Source organism: Adiantum capillus-veneris, chromosome 15 (genome assembly GCF_014529385.1).
Source record: "Adiantum capillus-veneris isolate H3 chromosome 15, ASM1452938v2, whole genome shotgun sequence".
NCBI classification, from domain to species: Eukaryota; Viridiplantae; Streptophyta; class Polypodiopsida; order Polypodiales; family Pteridaceae; genus Adiantum; species Adiantum capillus-veneris.
The window spans coordinates 144,939,486-144,947,229 of NC_140945.1; positions in this window are offsets into that span (position 1 = coordinate 144,939,486).

Here is a 7,744-nt window from a genome sequence, read left to right on the forward strand (position 1 = left end):
GGATACATCATGCTGATATGCGCAACTATCCTCGTGGTTTCAGAGACACGGGTTCAGTATGGAAAGATTACCCCCCTTCCAATACTCTCTTGCAGCTACATCAATGGCAATTACACGAACGGAGATTAATAAAATCATCCGTCAGGATCTTATACAGTTGGATACTAAGAGGACATGGGTAGACCCTACACAAGAATTGGGCACGAAGATGGCCGACTACAAAGAAAACTTCCTACAACTATCTGAAGATGGATTTGTGATTCGCCCGAGCTATATGGATACCCACCTATCTCATGGTTTGAGATGTGCTATTGGTCAGATTCGTACATCCTCACACCAGCTGGAAATTGCATTTGGCAGATTTAGGGGAATCCCACCTGAGAGCAAAATTTGCAAGTTATGCGGAATGGAGTCGGAGACAGAATTACACTACATATGCCATTGCACCGTATACTATGAGATACGTGGGCGTTTCCATTGCCTATTTAAAAAAGGCTTTGGACCTCTAGATAGAGTCATGCAATACCAAGATCAAAGATGCTTAGGCTTGTACCTATTGGAACTACATCGGCACAGGGATAATCTAATGAGAAGACAAAGAGCACTACAGCCTCAGAGGCAGATCACAGATTTCTTCAGATCGAGAGTAGTAGAAGTGGAAGGAGAAGCAAGAGGCCAGCAGCCAGCACAAAGGAGTACCCACATTAATACCAAAGGCACCCTCATTGACAGGGCGATTGAGATTAGGAAATCGAGACGACCACGACCAAGATGCAGAAGCACACTTCACCAGAGGAGACTACAACAAAGGATTAGAAGCATTCTAGCTAGACACCCAGAATGCTCCTAAGAAGTTTATTTCATACTTAGTATTTAGTTTTTCACATTTATTTTCACACTTTCACACTTTTCACACTTAGTACTTTGGTACTAAGGTACCCAGACAATGTAACAGATTCACCACTTTTGTATCAGTTTGGTCTCATAGGTCATTCTGGCCTTTTGCAGACGTTAATATAACATTTCATTTCATTTCATTTCTCTCTCTCTTTCCTACACACACACACACACACACACACACACACACACACACACACACACACACACACACACACACACACACACACACACACACACACACACACACACACACACACACACACACACACACACACACACACACACACACACACACACACACACACACACACACACGATGTAGAGACAGAGAGAGAGAGGGGTTGGGGGGGGGGGGGGGGGGGGGGGGGGGGGGGGGGGGAGAGAGTTTCATAATACCTGCGCAACAGGTGTCGGCCGAGAAATCTTAGCGCATCGTAGGCGAAAATGACCCGCCTACGTGTGGATTTTCCTTTTTTTCCCCCCAATTTTTTGCGTTGAAATATGAGTCGATATACTCATGGTAATATCCGTCAATATACGCGTGGTAACTTATACCTTGCCACATGTATTTCCATGCTCATAGCGACTTATATTCCGACACATATATTGACGGGTTGCAAGTATGTCGATAAACGTGTAGAAATGTACGGCCGTCGATATATACTGCGTCCCTAAAGGCAGGTTCCCACCCTGGAAGAGAGTGAGAGAGAGTGTGTGAGTGAGGGGGGGAATAGGATAGGGAAAGAGTGGCTATGTAGAGAGAGAGAGAGAGAGAGAGAGAGAGAGAGAGAGAGAGAGAGAGAGAGAGAGAGAGAGAGAGAGAGAGAGAGAGAGAGAGAGAGATTGTCCCTAAAGGCAGGTTCCCACCCTGGAAGAGAGTGAGAGAGAGTGTGTGAGTGAGCGGGGGAATAGGATAGGGAAAGAGTGGCTATGTAGAGGGGAGTGAATTGAGAGAGAGAGAGATAGATAGATAGATAGATAGATAGATAGAGAGAGAGAGAGAGAGAGAGAGAGAGAGAGAGAGAGAGAGAGAGAGAGAGGGAGAGAGATTCTCCTATTTTTGCCTGCGGGGCCGCTCTCTCAAAGGGAGAGAGTGAGTGCTAATGGGGGGGAAGATAGAGGGGGGAGGGGGGGGTGGGGGTCGCCAGGGTTGGGAAGAAAATAGGGCGGGGGGAGGGTATAGGGAGGAGAGTGAGGCCGAAGGGGTGTGGGCGAGAGGGGAGATGGGGGTATAATATGGCGGCCCGCTAGGGCTGGGATGTGGACAAGCAAAGAGAGAGAGAGAGAGAGAGAGAGAGAGAGAGAGAGAGAAAGAGAGAGAGAGAGAGAGAGAGAGAGAGAGAGAGAGAGAGAGAGAATATTTCAAAGAGCGAGAGAGGGAATATACAAAATGCATGGCGGCCCGCCAGAGGGTGTGATAGAGGTATCTTGTCTCATGCGCCCACTGGGCCAGGTGATGCAGCGGCCGAGTAAGTGAGAGAGAGAATTGGCGGAGTCGAGCAGTAGAAGAGAGAGAGGCTCTGTCTTCTGGCGATAATGGAGAGGTGTGGCCAAACTGGTGGCACCCCGCTAGTGGTTAAGCCTAGAGGGGTGGTAAATGGTGACGGGAGCAAAGCGAACCCCGAACCCCGACGGCCTCTAAAACACCGGGGACCGAATGGCGTGCCTCGAGCATGTCATGGTAAAGCAAACAGGGGGCACCACCTAGCTTCAGCTGCTAGGATGCAAACAACACACCACCATAACAAAGTTTTCATCCAAGAGAGATGGATGCTTGGGAGTAATGATGAAGAGGAAAGGGAATGAGATCAAGTGAGAGAGAGAGAGGGTGAGGGAGGGGGTATAGCGGCTTAGTACTTAGGCACCACAAAAGGATGGCGAATCCGCACACCCTTCACACATACACAAGCTCACTCCAAACACAAGACTAGGTGGCGATTCCGCACACCTCACATGGGCAAAACATTGCAAGAAAACATACTCACAAAAAATCAAGCTTTATTTAGAGAATAAAGCGATGAAATGGGGAGCATAGGGTAGGGGAATGAGAAGGGAGAGCGTGGTAGAGCACATGGCGGATAGGTGGGAGTTGATGGCGAAGACTCACACGAGGGTTATGGCCATCATACTTCATTTAGTTTCCCTTCATCTTCCATAGCCCAAGGGTGTAGAGGTCATGCTCAAGACGAGCATGGTGATTGCGGTGATGGTGATGGTGTGTGTGTGTGTGTGTGTGTGTGCACTAGGCACACACAGTGCATAGTGTACTCTTTGGTGATGGTGTGTGTGTATTTAGTGTGATGGTGACCCCTCTTTATATAGGGGAGGATGGGGGAGGAATTCTAGAATTTAGAAATGAAGAAATCATTATCTACATAGGCCATGTGACTGTGGGCCCCACTAGTCTGGCTGTGTGTATATGTGCCAAAACAGCAGTCTCATGAGAGAGAGACTAAGAGAGAGAGATGGGCTGATGAAAAAAAGTGAGAGGTGACATGGAGAATAAAGTAATTACAAGAGGGGAGAGAGGGGAGTGTGTTCAGAGGTGAATCTGTGTGTAGATGTGTGTGAACACAAGAAAAATCAGGTAACCACCGGGTGGGGATGGGTCTGTGGGCACCTTTTTTCAGTGAAACTGAGTGTGTGTGAGTGTGGGGGAGGTTATTTAGCTACAAGACAAGAGACATGGTGCCCTTTAGAGAGAGAGGGGGGTATTTGGATCATGGGATATGATAGGAGAGAGAAAGGGGGGGTGGGGTATACTATTTTGGAAGATATGATAAGTTGCATGTGAGTTAGGGTGAATTATTGGTGAGTTAGAATGCATTATTGGTGAGAGGTGGGGTAGCTTGAGGGGAGAGAGAAAGGAGAAAGGACAAGGGGAAGAGAGAGGGGGTTGACCTTTTGAGTGGAGGAGAGGAAAAGGGACACACGGCGGGGCATCAGTGAAGAAAAAGGAGGCAAGGTGGGGATGGGCTGCCCCGCAGGCATGAGGTGGCCTATTTTACCTTTCTCATATATTTACATAATCATACTTTATTTTTTTTCTTACTTTTCCAATGCCTTTTATCACTCCCTCCTTAAGAGGAGGTTTCCATGGGGTGGGGACGAGAGAAGAGGGGTATGGGAGCTTGGCTTGTGAAAAGCCCCCATCAATGGTAAAGAACTTTTCCCTTTTTATTGCTCTTTTTTTCTTTGGTAATATGCTCTCCCCTTATTAGGGTATGGTTCTCGCAATGGCGGTTTCGAAAACCGGCCGTCATTAACAACATCATCATAAAGAGCTCAAGAAATTCCTCAGAGTTGGTGAAATATTGTAAAGGACTCTCATTCTAGTGGAACCAAGAGCAAGGTCCATCATCATGTCAATGACCCAAGAATCTCAGTTCCCACAATGGAAAGCCACACCAATAGACATCTTAGGGAGGGAGGAGCATCATAAATGACACAACACTTTCAATGCTAAAGACCAGCCTTGGCGACAAAGTTGTAGACAACCCTAAAAACCAAATTGCACATGGTCGTATCAATGGACGGGACAAGCCAAGAGGGGGGAATGGCAGTAGATTCACTAAACGGGGCACCCACCTAGCCAGACATCACATTTTTAATGAACTTATGCTTTGTTATTTTTTCGAGCTAGTGTAACTACACAGTATGTAAATCTTGATTCTAGAGTAGTAGATACGTTTTATGAGTCGTAATTCTATCATGATATCTATGAAGGGCCATGTGAGTTGGCCACTGTCTATTTAGAAATCCCTAGGCATAAAAATAACTTTAATGTGAAAGGAGGCTTATCTTTGGAGGAGAAAAGAGCTCTGTTGTACGTACGCTCAAGCAAATTTTCAATTGCAAATTATAATCAACACATCTTGTGATTGGATAATCCAATTTTGATTTCAAAACTTATATTGTGGTCCTCTTTCCATGCTCTTTCAATCAAGTGTAAGCATTGTGAGTTTTGTGTGGCTTGCGACTACGTGTCTACAAGCCTAATCTTCACATTAGAGTGCTTAAATCGCTGTTTATTGGTGTTTTGACCATAGAAGAGTGTTGTTAGACCTTAGGAAAATCTGTTTGGGCTGTTCTATTGCAGTTTTTGTGACTTGGATCATGATGAATTTTGATACATGTACCTTGTTAAGATGCGACGAGACTTGCTTGACATGTCCCCTTAGTCCTAATATAGTTTCCCTTAAAGTTTTGTGACGATCCGAATCTGTTTAGTCGACAAAATGGCATGATGACCTAGAGTTGCGAGAAAGGACATAGGTATTTTTTCTGATCAGTGAGTGATTGACTTGCTTGTGGAGTTGTTATGTTTGCTTGCTAGGCACTTCTTGAGGATTGAAAACCTCAAAGAGTCTCCGTGTCCCATCCGAGTCACTTCCCTGAGTATTGACATATTATGCTAGTGCCAGATGGATATGCGATAGATGTCCATCATGGTGACCGGCTAACATTGGGTTTATAGCTATCTAGCACTGAGATAATATGTCAATACTCAAGGAAGTGACTCAGATGGGGCACAAAGACTCTTTGAGGTTGTCAGTCCTCAAAAAATGAACCTAACAAGCAAACACATCAACTCAAGAAGCAAATCACAACTCCACAAATAAATTTTTTTGCCTATGTCCTTTTGCACCGCTCTCGGTAATCATGCCATTTCAATGAGTAAATGGACTTGGATTGTCAAAAAATTTAATGGAAGCTATATTAGGACTAGCGGGACATGTCTACCAAGTCTTGTTGCATTATGACAAGGTCCATTGACTGCGGTCCGTCATGACCCGAGTCACATAAATTGCAAGAAAGTAGCCCAAATAGGTTGCCCTAATGTCTAATAACACTTTTTAATGGTCAAAACATCAATAAATAGTGATCTAAGCACTCAAATATATGAAGATTAGGCTTGAAGATGCCTAGTTGCAAGCCACAACAAAAATGACAATGCTTACGCTTGATTAAAAGAGCATGGAAAGAGGAACACAATGCAAGGTTTAAAATCAAAATCGGATTACCCAATCACAAGATATGTTGATTACAAGATGGATTTCTTGAGCATATGTACAATAGAGGTCTTTTCTGCTCCAACGATAAGCCTCCTTTCACATTAAAGATATTGGCTGTTATACCTAGGGGTTTCTAAGCGGCCAGTGGATGGCTCACATGGGCCTTTACAAATAGCATGATAGAATTAAAACTCATAGTCAAGATCTACTACTTTGGAATCAGGATCTATACACTGTGTAGCTACAATATCTCAAAAAAATAAGAGTAAAAATTCATAAAAAATGTGGTGTCTGTCTAGGTGGGCACCTCGTTTAGTGAATCCGCCAAAAATGTATTAATTACTAGAGAGAGAGAGAGAGAGAGAGAGAGAGAGAGAGAGAGAGAGAGAGAGAGAGAGAGAGAGAGAGAGAGAGAGAGAGAGAGAGAGAGAGATGGACATTAATTAAGGTGAAAAATCATAAGTATATTAGTAATGCAAATGAGTACCAAGTTGGTTAGAGTGATAGGCTAGAGATAGGATGTAAAGCTCAATACAAAACTGATTTAAAGTATGCAACAAAGGCTTCTTTTATAAAGTTGGGAGAGAGTCTTCCAATGACGTAAGCAGTGATTCACTCATGGTGTTGTTGTTGTGTCACACACCCCAACACCTCCTGCTAGAGAGTAGGACTCACTTAGAGAGGGAGCCTCAAGAGTATCAGAGCAAGCATCTACAAAGAAAGCTATATTAAGTAGGTATGAGAAAGTTTTAATATATTCTAAAGTAGAAGACTCAATGGTGAGTAGGGATCACATGGGGAACTAAACAATAGTGGAGCAAGCTCTAGTATCAATATCAGAAGACTGTGACAAACTCTAATTTATATGTTGGTTTCCTTTCGTTGATTTCAATTTAATTTTTGGGACTCCTTTCTTGAAATCACAAATACTTGGACATTGCATGGCCATTGTGAAATGGCTGTTGGCCAAGATTTCCACCCGTAGCAGTCAAGGCCAAGTAGCCACAAGATGGTTCGACCGATTGGCACTAAAATCTAACTAGTAAAAGGGTGGCTAGGCCCAATTCAAGTCATTTAGGCCCCTCAATGAGATTCATAAGTTGGTGGGTACTAGGAATTTAAACCAAAACAAAAAAAGTGGACATGTATCAACTTTAGAAGCTCTTATAGACACCTTAGCAAGCAAGGGACACCCAAATTTATTTGGAGCAAGAGAGGGTTGACTTTGGTTAGTGTCAGCTACACTATGTGTGTTAGTAGTGGGTGCAGGTGGTAACACTTTTAATGAAAAGCTTTCCTTCTTCTCTCTCTTATGTAGCACGATGATAATGCTCTCGTGCATCTCTCTCTCCTTTTCAATATAGAATCATGATGCTCAACTCAAGGGATTTTCATATGTATGTATAGTTGTGGGGAAGTCTATGATTGATTACAAAGGCAAGAGCCTCTTCAAACAGGGACTTGATTAGCTAACTGCTAATCTAAAGTAGGTACATGTTGATTTAGAGAAATTTTTTGCAAGAAACCTTGTCTAGATCAAAGGGAAAGTTACTATATAGGTGTAGGAACTCAAGGGGTACGTGCAGGTGCATTTGACACGCAAAACATAGCTCAAAACAAAGAATTACAGCTTGCTATAGTTTTATAAAGTTTAGGAATTTTGACCCTTTTTTTATGCCTGAAAGTCTCAGGAGCTTCAAGGAAGCTAAGGACTGTCAAATAGGTGTTCTGGTGCATTTTAGATGCTAAAAATAGAGAATCCAGCGTGCTGTATTTTCTCATGAGATTTGTAAAATTTCATTTAATACATGGGAATTTTGCCTGTGAAG